The following is a 13934-nucleotide window of genomic DNA, read 5'->3' as shown; positions in this document are numbered from 1 at the left end:
ATATTTTAGAATGAAATGTGCATATATAAAGAAAATATATGAAAAATAAATATTGTGTTTATAAAGAATATGATTCTTTTTGACATCAATAAAAACTTGTTATTATTAGTGGCGAAACAAGTATAAATTGGAAAACAAACGTATACGAATGCTATATAAAAATGGCCGTATTCGATAGAAATAAAATCTATAACAACATATATATTGCTAATTTCTATTCAAAAAATATGAATGAAATATGAATAAAAACATTATTCTGGTTGATCCTGCCAGTAGTTATATGCTTGTCTCAAAGATTAAGCCATGCATGTCTAAGTACACACGAATTAAAAGTGAAACCGCAAAAGGCTCATTATATCAGTTATGGTTCCTTAGATCGTTAACAGTTACTTGGATAACTGTGGTAATTCTAGAGCTAATACATGCAATTAAAACATGAACCTTATGGAACATGTGCTTTTATTAGGCTAAAACCAAGCGATCGCAAGATCGTTATATTGGTTGAACTCTAGATAACATGCAGATCGTATGGTCTTGTACCGACGACAGATCTTTCAAATGTCTGCCCTATCAACTTTTGATGGTAGTATCTAGGACTACCATGGTTGCAACGGGTAACGGGGAATCAGGGTTCGATTCCGGAGAGGGAGCCTGAGAAACGGCTACCACATCTAAGGAAGGCAGCAGGCGCGTAAATTACCCACTCCCAGCTCGGGGAGGTAGTGACGAAAAATAACAATACAGGACTCATATCCGAGGCCCTGTAATTGGAATGAGTACACTTTAAATCCTTTAACTAGGACCAATTGGAGGGCAAGTCTGGTGCCAGCAGCCGCGGTAATTCCAGCTCCAATAGCGTATATTAAAGTTGTTGCGGTTAAAACGTTCGTAGTTGAACTTGTGCTTCATACGGGTAGTACAACTTACAATTGTGGTTAGTACTATACCTTTATGTATGTAAGCGTATTACCGGTGGAGTTCTTACATGTGCTTAGATACTTGTATTTTTTCATATGTTCCTCCTATTTAAAAACCTGCATTAGTGCTCTTAAACGAGTGTTATTGTGGGCCGGTACAATTACTTTGAACAAATTAGAGTGCTTAAAGCAGGCTTCAAATGCCTGAATATTCTGTGCATGGGATAATGAAATAAGACCTCTGTTCTGCTTTCATTGGTTTTCAGATCAAGAGGTAATGATTAATAGAAGCAGTTTGGGGGCATTAGTATTACGACGCGAGAGGTGAAATTCTTGGACCGTCGAAAGACTAACTTAAGCAAAAGCATTTGCCAAAGATGTTTTCATTAATCAAGAACGAAAGTTAGAGGTTCGAAGGCGATCAGATACCGCCCTAGTTCTAACCATAAACGATGCCAGCTAGCAATTGGGTGTAGCTACTTTTATGGCTCTCTCAGTCGCTTCCCGGGAAACCAAAGCTTTTGGGCTCCGGGGGAAGTATGGTTGCAAAGCTGAAACTTAAAGGAATTGACGGAAGGGCACCACCAGGAGTGGAGCCTGCGGCTTAATTTGACTCAACACGGGAAAACTTACCAGGTCCGAACATAAGTGTGTAAGACAGATTGATAGCTCTTTCTCGAATCTATGGGTGGTGGTGCATGGCCGTTCTTAGTTCGTGGAGTGATTTGTCTGGTTAATTCCGATAACGAACGAGACTCAAATATATTAAATAGATATCTTCAGGATTATGGTGTTGAAGCTTATATAGCCTTCATTCATGGTGGCAGTAAAATGTTTATTGTGTTTGAATGTGTTTATATAAGTGGAGCCGTACCTGTTGGTTTGTCCCATTATAAGGACACTAGCTTCTTAAATGGACAAATTGCGTCTAGCAATAATGAGATTGAGCAATAACAGGTCTGTGATGCCCTTAGATGTCCTGGGCTGCACGCGCGCTACAATGAAAGTATCAACGTGTATTTCCTAGACCGAGAGGTCCGGGTAAACCGCTGAACCACTTTCATGCTTGGGATTGTGAACTGAAACTGTTCACATGAACTTGGAATTCCCAGTAAGTGTGAGTCATTAACTCGCATTGATTACGTCCCTGCCCTTTGTACACACCGCCCGTCGCTACTACCGATTGAATTATTTAGTGAGGTCTCCGGACGTGATCACTGTGACGCCTTGCGTGTTACGGTTGTTTCGCAAAAGTTGACCGAACTTGATTATTTAGAGGAAGTAAAAGTCGTAACAAGGTTTCCGTAGGTGAACCTGCGGAAGGATCATTAATGTTTTAATATCCTTACCGTTAATAAAATATTTGTTTATATTATAATAAATACATTATAGTAATACAAATAAAATATGAATTGCCAAAATGTATATGATCTAATATAGATCAAATGAAATTTCGAACAAGCAAATCGAAATAATGCAAATATTAAAATTATATATTGTATTTAATACATATGAGAGAAATAATAAGCAGCCAAAACAAACAAATAAAAATTCGAACAAGCAAATCGAATTATTAAAATAATAATATTAAATTATTATTGTATATAAACACAATTGAAATACTGTGTGTATATGGACCATAATATACACGCGTTGCGATATGTATTGTTCATCTCAGTTATGCGCATACATTGGATAATGCAACAACCTAAAATGTACAATGTTGTACCTGGTTTTATACAGGTTAATGTTTTATATAAATTTCAATTTATATCGCTAAAAAAGTATTAATATATATATATATATATTTATTTACAATAAATGCAATTTAAAAAGAAATACTTTGATATATATTGGTTATATAAAACTAAGACATTTCGCAGCATTCGTTTTAGGTATAAAAATAAATTTATTGAAGGAATTGATATATGCCAGTAAAATGGTGTATTTTTAATTTCTTTCAATAAAAACATATTTGACAAAATTAAGAAACAAATTTATAAAACTCTAAGCGGTGGATCACTCGGCTCATGGGTCGATGAAGAACGCAGCAAACTGTGCGTCATCGTGTGAACTGCAGGACACATGAACATCGACATTTTGAACGCATATCGCAGTCCATGCTGTTATGTACTTTAATTAATTTTATAGTGCTGCTTGGACTACATATGGTTGAGGGTTGTAAGACTATGCTAATTAAGTTGCTTATACAAATTTTATAATGAAATTTTATAAGCATATGGTATATTATTGGATAATAATAATTTAATTATTTTATTCATAATATTAAAAAATATATGAAAAACATTATCTCACATTAGTAAATAATTTGAATGTGAAAAACGAAGAGAAATATTTTCTTTTTCAATCAAATGATACTGAGAAATGTCTAGCATAAAAATTTATCTAGAATTGTCTCTTATTAATGATTAGAAAATAGAAAACCGTTGACAATATTATTGTTCTTCGTTGATTCGTTAAATCAAACAAATGCCATTTATATACAGATATTATTAATATAACGAATTTAATAAAATGTTTTATCATTATATATAAAGAATTAATTGCATATAAAAGTTATACACAACCTCAACTCATATGGGACTACCCCCTGAATTTAAGCATATTAATTAGGGGAGGAAAAGAAACTAACAAGGATTTTCTTAGTAGCGGCGAGCGAAAAGAAATCAGTTCAGCACTAAGTCACTTTGTCTATATGGCAAATGTGAGATGCAGTGTATGGAGCGTCAATATTCTAGTATGAGAAATTAACGATTTAAGTCCTTCTTAAATGAGGCCATTTACCCATAGAGGGTGCCAGGCCCGTATAACGTTAATGATTACTAGATGATGTTTCCAAAGAGTCGTGTTGCTTGATAGTGCAGCACTAAGTGGGTGGTAAACTCCATCTAAAACTAAATATAACCATGAGACCGATAGTAAACAAGTACCGTGAGGGAAAGTTGAAAAGAACTCTGAATAGAGAGTTAAGCAGTACGTGAAACTGCTTATAGGTTAAGCCCGATGAACCTGAATATCCGTTATGGAAAATTCATCATTAGAATTGTAATATTTAAACAATATTATGATAATAGTGTGCATTTTTTCCATATAAGGACATTGTAATCTATTAGCATACCAAATTTATCATAAAATATAACTTATAGTTTATTCAAATTAATTTGCTTGCATTTTAACACAGAATAAATGTTATTAATTTGATAAAGTGCTGATAGATTTATATGAATACAGTGCGTTAATTTTTCGGAATTATATAATGGCATAATTATCATTGATTTTTGTGTTTATTATATGCACTTGTAGGATTAACAATGCGAAAGATTCAGGATACCTTCGGGACCCGTCTTGAAACACGGACCAAGGAGTCTAACATATGTGCAAGTTATTGGGATATAAACCTAATAGCGTAATTAACTTGACTAATAATGGGATTAGTTTTTTAACTATTTATAGCTAATTAACACAATCCCGGGGCGTTCTATATAGTTATGTATAATGATATTTATATTATTTATGCCTCTAACTGGAACGTACCTTGAGCATATATGCTGTGACCCGAAAGATGGTGAACTATACTTGATCAGGTTGAAGTCAGGGGAAACCCTGATGGAAGACCGAAACAGTTCTGACGTGCAAATCGATTGTCAGAATTGAGTATAGGGGCGAAAGACCAATCGAACCATCTAGTAGCTGGTTCCTTCCGAAGTTTCCCTCAGGATAGCTGGTGCATTTTAATATTATATAAAATAATCTTATCTGGTAAAGCGAATGATTAGAGGCCTTAGGGTCGAAACGATCTTAACCTATTCTCAAACTTTAAATGGGTAAGAACCTTAACTTTCTTGATATGAAGTTCAAGGTTATGATATAATGTGCCCAGTGGGCCACTTTTGGTAAGCAGAACTGGCGCTGTGGGATGAACCAAACGTAATGTTACGGTGCCCAAATTAACAACTCATGCAGATACCATGAAAGGCGTTGGTTGCTTAAAACAGCAGGATGGTGATCATGGAAGTCGAAATCCGCTAAGGAGTGTGTAACAACTCACCTGCCGAAGCAACTAGCCCTTAAAATGGATGGCGCTTAAGTTGTATACCTATACATTACCGCTAAAGTAGATGATTTATATTACTTGTAATATAAATTTTGAAACTTTAGTGAGTAGGAAGGTACAATGGTATGCGTAGAAGTGTTTGGCGTAAGCCTGCATGGAGCTGCCATTGGTACAGATCTTGGTGGTAGTAGCAAATAATCGAATGAGACCTTGGAGGACTGAAGTGGAGAAGGGTTTCGTGTGAACAGTGGTTGATCACGAGTTAGTCGGTCCTAAGTTCAAGGCGAAAGCCGAAAATTTTCAAGTAAAATACAAATGCCAAACAAATATATATATTATATAAAATCTAGCTAAATTAATATACTTGAATAATTTTGAACGAAAGGGAATACGGTTCCAATTCCGTAACCTGTTGAGTATCCGTTTGTTATTAAATATGGGCCTCGTGCTCATCCTGGCAACAGGAACGACCATAAAGAAGCCGTCGAGAGATATCGGAAGAGTTTTCTTTTCTGTTTTATAGCCGTACTACCATGGAAGTCTTTCGCAGAGAGATATGGTGATGGGCTAGAAGAGCATGACATATACTGTTGTGTCGATATTTTCTCCTCGGACCTTGAAAATTTATGGTGGGGACACGCAAACTTCTCAACAGGCCGTACCAATATCCGCAGCTGGTCTCCAAGGCGAAGAGTCTCTAGTCGATAGAATAATGTAGGTAAGGGAAGTCGGCAAATTAGATCCGTAACTTCGGGATAAGGATTGGCTCTGAAGATTGAGATAGTCGGGCTTGATTGGGAAACAATAACATGGTTTATGTGCTCGTTCTGGGTAAATAGAGTTTCTAGCATTTATGTTAGTTACTTGTTCCCCGGATAGTTTAGTTACGTAGCCAATTGTGGAACTTTCTTGCTAAAATTTTTAAGAATACTAATTGGGTTAAACCAATTAGTTCTTATTAATTATAACGATTATCAATTAACAATCAATTCAGAACTGGCACGGACTTGGGGAATCCGACTGTCTAATTAAAACAAAGCATTGTGATGGCCCTAGCGGGTGTTGACACAATGTGATTTCAGCCCAGTGCTCTGAATGTCAAAGTGAAGAAATTCAAGTAAGCGCGGGTCAACGGCGGGAGTAACTATGACTCTCTTAAGGTAGCCAAATGCCTCGTCATCTAATTAGTGACGCGCATGAATGGATTAACGAGATTCCTACTGTCCCTATCTACTCACAGTCGGTGTTAGATTGCTCGTGCGAACAGACGTGTTTTCCGTACGCTCCGCGAGTGTAGCCAATATTGACTGATAGAGACCAGATACGAAGCTAGAAACAGCACGAAAATTCGTGTTTTGTGCCTGCGAACCCAGTGCGCGTGTTTTCCCTGTGTAAAAGTGGTGAAACCGGGTGAAATTGGGTTTTTCCCATTGGAAATTTTCCATTGCGCCACGTGTGTCACGAGAGAGGCGCTCTCTTGAGAGAGGCGTTAGGCTTATTTAGGCACATTTTGCCTAAAACAGCTGTGCGGTTTGTGTCATCGCTAAACTTTTATCAGCTGATCAGCTGATAGGGCTTTCCGACCAGCTGATAATAAAGGGGTAAGTCCTTGGTGGAAAAGCTTTTGGGTTGGAACTGCCGATAACCGGCGGATGGCGCCACCCAAAATGGATGTTGGAGATTCTGGCAGTGAGAGTGCTAGTAGTAGGGGAAGCAGTGGGGGCAGAGGACGACCCAGAGGTAAGCGCAATAAAGCGCCGCTGAGGGACGCCTCTAGGTGCAAGTTGATGGCACTGGATGCAACTGCCGCTGACACTGCGACAGCCCCTGCCGCTGCCGCTGCCGCTGCCCCTGCTGCTGCCGCTGCCGCTGCCCCTGTCGCTGCCCTTGCCGCAGCCCCTGCCGCTCCCGCAGCCCCCGCCGCTGCTGCATCCTATGCTGAACACGAGAAGACCTTCGTTGCACCAGCCAGTCCTCTAAAATCCTTCTCGGATAGGGAGTGGAGAGGTAATGGTGCCGTCGCTGCCGAGATGGGGGACATCCGATCGGAGATCGGTAGGATGTTCATGGTCTCCTATGCCAACCCGGCCACAAATGTGAAGGTGCAGTCCGTAGCCAACCGCTACGAGGAGGTTGTTGCAGCCCTCCTTATACGGATTGGAGTGCTTGAGGACCGCCTTAAGAAGCAGACACCGGTTGCCTCGGCCGTCTCATACGCAGCCGCCGCTGCTAGAGGCGCGCACCTTATCGCCTCACCTGCTGCCCCTGTCGCCCCCTATGCCCCTGTAGCCGCACCGCGGAAAATCCGGGAGACCTGGTCGGCAGTCGTTGCATGTGATGATCCGGCCTTATCAGGGAGGCAAATTGCGGACAAGGTCCGCAAAGAGGTAGCGCCTGCTTTGGGCGTCAGAGTGCATGAGGTGCGAGAGTTGAAGCGGGGCGGCGCGATTATTCGCACGCCATCGCAGGCGGAGATGTCGAAAATCGTTGCCTCCGCAAAATTCGCTGAGGTGGGCCTTAAGGTGTCCAAAAACACTGCCGCAAAACCCAGGGTGACGGTACAGGATGTGGACACCACTGTGACGCCGGATGAGTTCATGATGGAGTTAAAAGAGAAAAACTTCGAGGAGATGTCGCTGAAGGAGTTCCAGAAGGCGGTAGTCCTGGCGACCAAGCCCTGGTCAGCAGCTAACAGCGCCACTATAAACGTGACGCTGGAAGTAGATGATCAGGCGTTGGCCGTTCTCGAAAGCGGGAGGGTGTATATCAAGTGGTTCTCTTACCGCTGCCGCTCTCAAGTGCGCACCTATGCGTGCCACCGATGCCTTGGTTTTGACCACAAAGTCAGCGAGTGTCGGTACGCTAGAGAAAACCAGGTCTGCCGCCAGTGCGGACAGAACGACCACGTCGCGGCGAAGTGCAAAAATGTGGTGGACTGCCGTAACTGCCGCCATAAAGGGCTACCCTCGGGGCACTATATGCTCTCGGGTGGATGCCCGATATATAGCGCTGTGCTAGCCGGGGTGCAAGCTAGACATTAACATGTTCAGCTTCATCCAAGCGAATTGTGGTCGAGGCCGTTGCGCTGTCATCGAGCTTGCAAAGCGGATGAGAGATGCTGGCCACCTGTTCGCACTCATTCAGGAGCCCTATGTGGACGCAGGCAAGCGTCTCACTGGACTCCCTGGAGGCATGAGAATCTTCGCTGACAAAAGGAAGAAAGCTGCCATCATCGTGGACGACCCGTCTGCCATCTGCATGCCCATCGAGACATTGACGACGGATTATGGAGTGTGCGTGAGTGTCACAGGAAAATACGGCACCATTTTTCTGTCCTCCGTATACTGCCAGTACTCAGCTGCCCTGCAGCCCTACACTGACTACCTGGATACGGTTCTGCTGCTAGCCAGCAGGACACCGACAATCCTCGGACTTGATGCGAATGCGGTTTCCCCGATGTGGTTTAGCAAAACTCCAGCTAACTCTGGAGACCGTCTGAATCGCGAACGGGGACAGCACATGGACGAGTGGATCATCGCAAGCGGTGTCTGTGTGCTTAATACGGCCAGCCAGGTGTTCACGTTCGATAATCACCGCTCCAGAAGTGATATCGACGTGACCTTCACCAACGAAGCAGCGCGTGTGTGGGCAACATACGAATGGAGAGTTGACTTCTGGGAGCTGAGTGACCACAACATCATCACTGTTGAGGTTACTCCAGATCCAAGCAGTACTGTTGAGAGCCTAGCTCCGGTACCGCAATGGAGGCTCTCCAATGCAAGTTGGCGAAGATTCAGAGTAGAACTAAGGGATGTAGCTGAATGTCTCGAGGAACTGGAGGAATCGCCGTTGGATGATCATGTGTCAGCCCTTCGCTCCATCGTACACGAAGTGTGCGACAGGGTAATAGGGCGCAGGATACCTGCAGCAAGGGGAAACGTAATATGGTGGAATCCTGAACTGAGTACCAAGCGCCAAGAGGTCAGGAGACTGAGGCGCAGGCTGCAGGCAGCTCGTCGGAGTGGCACCGGCGATGTTGAGCGACTTGCCGCTGGATTAAGGCTTGCCTCAGGCCAGTATAAGAAGCTTATCCTGATGACAAAGGAACAAAACTGGCGGGACTTCGTGGGACGGCACAAGGATGATCCATGGGGGCACGCCTACCGAATATGCCGAGGCCGGAAAAAGACAACCGATCTTGGATGTCTTAGGTCGAACGGCGCGCTACTTACGACATGGCACGACTGCGCAGATATACTCCTCCGCAACTTCTTCCCTGTTGCGGAATCCACAGTGCGTGAGGGTATAACTCCTGCTGCTCCACCGACCCTCGAAGCCTTCGAGGTGGCAACCAGCGTCGCGAAGCTGAGAAGCCGGCGATCGCCGGGAATGGACGGCATCACGGGTGGGATCGTCAAGGAGGTATGGCGTGCTATCCCTCAGCACCTGACGAAGTTGTACTCTCGATGCCTCTCGGAAGGATATTTTCCTGCCGAGTGGAAACACCCGAGAGTGATACCGCTGGTAAAGGGGCCAGATAAGGACAGGAGCGATCCTGCCTCTTATCGTGGCATATGCCTTTTGCCAGTGTTCGGAAAGGTGCTGGAAGGGATCATGGTGAATCGACTGAAGGATGTGCTACCGGATGGCTGCAGATGGCAATTTGGATTTCGGCCTGGACGCTGCGTTGAGGATGCGTGGATGCACGCTAAAAACACCGTTTCCACCAGCCGCGAGAGGAGGGTGCTGGGAATCTTTGTTGATTTCAAGGGTGCCTTCGACAATGTTGAGTGGAACGCGGTGCTGGATCGGCTTATCGACGTCGGCTGTCGAGAGATAGACTTGTGGAAAAGTTATTTCTCCGGTCGAAGTGCCAGTATCATCAGCAGTTACGAAGCGGCCACAGTGTCGGTTACACGGGGCTGCCCGCAAGGGTCGGTCAGTGGTCCATTTATTTGGAACCTACTGATGGATGTGCTGCTTCAGCGCCTGGAGCCACATTGTGCTCTGAGCGCGTTTGCAGATGACTTGCTACTTTTCGTCGATGGGAATTCCCGTGCCGATCTGGAGCGAAAGGGTGAGCAGTTGATGGACATCGTGGGAGCCTGGGGAGCTGAGGTTGGAGTGAGTGTGTCAACCAGCAAGACGGCAATCATGTTGCTGAAAGGGAATCTTTCAGACACTAGGAGACCGACGGTACGGTTTGCTGGAGCAAGCCTGCCATACGTCACCAAATGCCGGTACCTTGGCATCTTAGTCGGCGAGCGGATGAGCTTTCTCCCGCATATCTCTGCTCTCAGAGATCGGCTGGCTGGAGTTGCCGGAGGGCTAGCACGGGTGCTCCGAGTCGATTGGGGGCTCAGCTCCCGTGCTAAGAGGACGATATACAGCGGACTCATGGTCCCCTGTGCACTCTTCGGTGCCTCGGTCTGGTACAAGGCGGCGAGCGAGGGCAAGTCCTTAAGACTCCTCACCTCGTGCCAGAGGACCATCCTATTAGGATGCCTACCGGTATGCCGCACAGTGTCCACGGTGGCACTGCAGGTGCTTGCTGGTGCTCCTCCAATGGATTTAGATGCTCACAGGATGGCAGTGAAGTTTAAGCTCAGAAAGCACGTTCCCCTGGACGAGAGCGACTGGCTCTATGGACAGGACTTGTCTGTGTTGGACTGGAAATCCAAGATGGCTCTGCTAGACGAATGTCTGCTAAATGAGTGGCAACTCAGATGGGACCAAGCGGCTCACGGTTTTGTGACTCGCCAGTTTTTCCCAGAGGCAGCGTTCGTCTACAAGAGGAAGGACTTTGTCTTCACCTTAAGAGCCGGATTCTTGCTGACAGGACACGGGTCGTTCAACGCTTTCCTCCATGGTAGAACCCTTAGCACCACAACCGCATGCTCATGTGGAGAGGAGAGTGAGGACTGGCTTCACGTACTATGTGAGTGCCGCCTCTATAGCGATTTGCGTGACTTGGATGCCCTTGGCATTGTTCGAGTCCAAGAACGATGGAACGTCGCAGGAGTAGTCGAGACCCCAGAACGGATGCGTCTCCTAGGAGCTTTTGCTGATGCTGCCTTCTCGAGGCGTAGGATGGAAGCGACGAGGGATGAACCGCAGGCGCCGGGACAATAGTCCCAAAACCCCCTTGCCGTGTGGCAACGGCGAAGAATACTGCCACAGCTTGTCATTGCTTGTCGTAGGAGGCGACTAATATGACATGGTTGCCCCATCCGAGCTTGTCGGAGCTGAAGGGGTGAGGCCCACCGAGCCTGAAATTTCGGTGCCACGGGTTGAGTGGTTCTCCAAGGCTACACATTGAGGTCGGCCCCCTAGTGGGAGTTTCGTGGTGGCTGTGGTTGACACCTATATCGCGGGTAGAGTCCCCGGGCTCGACGTGGATGTTGCGTTAATACAACTCGGGTGCTGCGACCCAAAGAACAGTAGAGATTTTAGATAGATCTCGCCCCTATGCAAGGGGGAGTGCTTGCCCGACAAGCAAGTACTTAAATTGCTACTGGGGTGGTTGCTATGTACATAGCTATAGCTTCTAGTCCAGGGCGTTGGTTTGGCGCTTAACCCAGACCCTTGCATTATATACTCCCTTGTGGGTATATTAGAATGCCGTGGCTGTAATCCCTTCAGTGCGGAACACGTCACGTTAAATAAGTTCGGAGGGATCCGAGACACACCTGTCCCTATCTACTATCTAGCGAAACCACAGCCAAGGGAACGGGCTTGGAATAATTAGCGGGGAAAGAAGACCCTTTTGAGCTTGACTCTAATCTGGCAGTGTAAGGAGACATAAGAGGTGTAGAATAAGTGGGAGATATTAGACCTCGGTTTGGTATCGCCAATGAAATACCACTACTCTTATTGTTTCCTTACTTACTTGATTAAATGGAACGTGTATCATTTCCTAGCCATTATACGGATATATTTATTATATCTTATGGTATTGGGTTTTGATGCAAGCTTCTTGATCAAAGTATCACGAGTTTGTTATATAATCGCAAACAAATTCTTTAATAAAACGGTGCATTTATGTATTTTTGATTTGAAAATTTGGTATAACTCCAATTACTCAGGTATGATCCAATTCAAGGACATTGCCAGGTAGGGAGTTTGACTGGGGCGGTACATCTCTCAAATAATAACGGAGGTGTCCCAAGGCCAGCTCAGTGCGGACAGAAACCACACATAGAGCAAAAGGGCAAATGCTGACTTGATCTCGGTGTTCAGTACACACAGGGACAGCAAAAGCTCGGCCTATCGATCCTTTTGGTTTAAAGAGTTTTTAACAAGAGGTGTCAGAAAAGTTACCATAGGGATAACTGGCTTGTGGCGGCCAAGCGTTCATAGCGACGTCGCTTTTTGATCCTTCGATGTCGGCTCTTCCTATCATTGTGAAGCAAAATTCACCAAGCGTTGGATTGTTCACCCATGCAAGGGAACGTGAGCTGGGTTTAGACCGTCGTGAGACAGGTTAGTTTTACCCTACTAATGACAAAACGTTGTTGCGACAGCATTCCTGCGTAGTACGAGAGGAACCGCAGGTACGGACCAATGGCACAATACTTGTTCGAGCGAACAGTGGTATGACGCTACGTCCGTTGGATTATGCCTGAACGCCTCTAAGGTCGTATCCGTGCTGGACTGCAATGATAAATAAGGGGCAATTTGCATTGTATGGCTTCTAAACCATTTAAAGTTTATAATTTACTTTTTAAACGACAATGGATGTGATGCCAATGTAATTTGTAACATAGTAAATTGGGAGGATCTTTGATCACCTGATGCCGCGCTAGTTACATATAAAAGCATTATTTAATACAATGACAAAGCCTAGAATCAATTGTAAACGACTTTTGTAACAGGCAAGGTGTTGTAAGTGGTTGAGCAGCTGCCATACTGCGATCCACTGAAGCTTATCCTTTGCTTGATGATTCGATAATAAAATTGCATAATTTATTTGTTGTGTTGAACTTCTTATATAAAGTTCAACCAACAATCTATTTGTATGCATTGATTGTTTGCTTGGCTTTGTGGCGAATTTTTAATCCTTTATATATTACATTCCTAAGGTCTAGATTTTCAAGTAAGAGACCAATTTGATTAACATATCAATATAAGTACAACTCGACCATCTAATAATAACAATATGAATCGTCATCTTATTAGTGACGCGAAGATTGGCAAACATATAATATAAAAATATTCCTAAGGTCTAGATTTTCAAGTAAGAGACCAATTTGATTAACATATCAATATAAGTACAACTCGACCATCTAATAATAACAATATGAATCGTCATCTTATTAGTGACGCGAAGATTGGCAAACATATAATATAAAAATATTCCTAAGGTCTAGATTTTCAAGTAAGAGACCAATTTGATTAACATATCAATATAAGTACAACTCGACCATCTAATAATAACAATATGAATCGTCATCTTATTAGTGACGCGAAGATTGGCAAACATATAATATAAAAATATTCCTAAGGTCTAGATTTTCAAGTAAGAGACCAATTTGATTAACATATCAATATAAGTACAACTCGACCATCTAATAATAATATGAATCGTCATCTTATTAGTGACGCGAAGATTGGCAAACATATAATATAAAAATATTCCTAAGGTCTAGATTTTCAAGTAAGAGACCAATTTGATTAACATATCAATATAAGTACAACTCGACCATCTAATAATAACAATATGAATCGTCATCTTATTAGTGACGCGAAGATTGGCAAACATATAATATAAAAATATTCCTAAGGTCTAGATTTTCAAGTAAGAGACCAATTTGATTAACATATCAATATAAGTACAACTCGACCATCTAATAATAACAATATGAATCGTCATCTTATTAGTGACGCGAAGATTGGCAAACATATAATATAAAAATATTCCTAAGGTCTAGATTTTCAAGTAA

At 43.4% G+C, this 13934-nt stretch overlaps 2 non-coding genes and 1 pseudogene across 2 annotated transcripts; all 3 read left to right on the top strand.

The window, feature by feature from the left end:
- The first annotated feature begins 253 nt into the window (after positions 1 to 253).
- On the top strand, positions 254 to 2248 carry LOC127011922 (small subunit ribosomal RNA). Its single transcript, XR_007765381.1, has one exon. It is a non-coding gene; the product is annotated as a small subunit ribosomal RNA (ribosomal RNA).
- A 672-nt stretch (positions 2249 to 2920) lies between these two features.
- LOC127011848 (5.8S ribosomal RNA) lies at positions 2921 to 3099 on the top strand. Its single transcript, XR_007765309.1, has one exon. It is a non-coding gene; the product is annotated as a 5.8S ribosomal RNA (ribosomal RNA).
- Positions 3100 to 3501: 402 nt separating this feature from the next.
- LOC127011995 (large subunit ribosomal RNA) lies at positions 3502 to 12940 on the top strand (annotated as a pseudogene).
- The last annotated feature ends 994 nt before the right edge of the window (positions 12941 to 13934 follow it).

This window comes from Drosophila biarmipes, unplaced genomic scaffold, assembly GCF_025231255.1.
Source record: "Drosophila biarmipes strain raj3 unplaced genomic scaffold, RU_DBia_V1.1 ptg000016l, whole genome shotgun sequence".
Lineage (NCBI taxonomy): Eukaryota > Metazoa > Arthropoda > Insecta > Diptera > Drosophilidae > Drosophila > Drosophila biarmipes.
This window is presented reverse-complemented; position numbering and strand designations above follow the sequence as displayed.